This window comes from Otolemur garnettii, unplaced genomic scaffold (genome assembly GCF_000181295.1).
Source record: "Otolemur garnettii isolate 467f Iridium unplaced genomic scaffold, OtoGar3 scaffold00156, whole genome shotgun sequence".
NCBI lineage: Eukaryota > Metazoa > Chordata > Mammalia > Primates > Galagidae > Otolemur > Otolemur garnettii.
In genome coordinates this window covers 123358-124203 of record NW_003852551.1, presented here as the reverse complement: position 1 = coordinate 124203, position 846 = coordinate 123358, and positions in this window count along the sequence as shown.

Sequence of the window (846 nt, the reverse complement as noted above, 5' to 3'; positions counted from 1 at the left end):
AAAAAAAAAAAAAAAAGCTAAGAGTGCCAGCTTTGGCTTGAGAGACACAGGTATGACTACCAACTCTGCTGCTTACTACTATGTGATCTCAGTTCCTTCATGTACAAGTCAGGAATAATCATCACAAGAATGAGAAGAGGCTGAGAGAGTACTGCAAAGACAACCAGCTCACCCTGGTCCTGGGCATTGAATAAAAGCCCAGTAAAATGTCACTGTTTGTGCAAAGTGCTGCAGGAGCAGGGTGAACAGGGTGTCACTCTGTCCATATGAGATTGCAGGGAAGGAGGAAGAGTTTTGATTACACTGAAGAGCCACCGTCGGTTTGAAGCAGGCGAGGACAGGATCTGTGTTTCAGAAGGAGCCCCCAACTAACATGAGGGCAAGACTGGAGCCAGGAAGGCCATTTAAGAGGCTGTTAAAATAATCCAGGTGAGAGATTATGGAGTCCGGAACTAGGGGGCCTAGAATGCATGGGAATGGGAGCACTGGAAAGAAGGGGACAGATTCTAGGGCTACTGGGGAGATAAAATGTGTTGGAAGAGTGCATGTGAGGGCTGAACAGAAGTCACCTGTGCTAACCTCCAGGTGTGATGCCCTGAGACTAAGAAACCAGAGTGTGATGCAGGTTGGAGGGGAGAGGAGATGGTGGAGCTGGTCAAGTTGATTTGGGTGCTTGAGAATCACCAACAAGAGATGTCTAGAGGGCAGCGCCTGTGGCTCAGTGAGTAGGTTGCCAGCCCCCTATACCGAGGGTAGCAGGCTTGAACCCAGCCCCGGAAAAACAATAGCCGGGCATTGTGGCAGGTGCCTGTAGTCCCAGCTACTCAGGAGGCCGAGGCAAGAGAA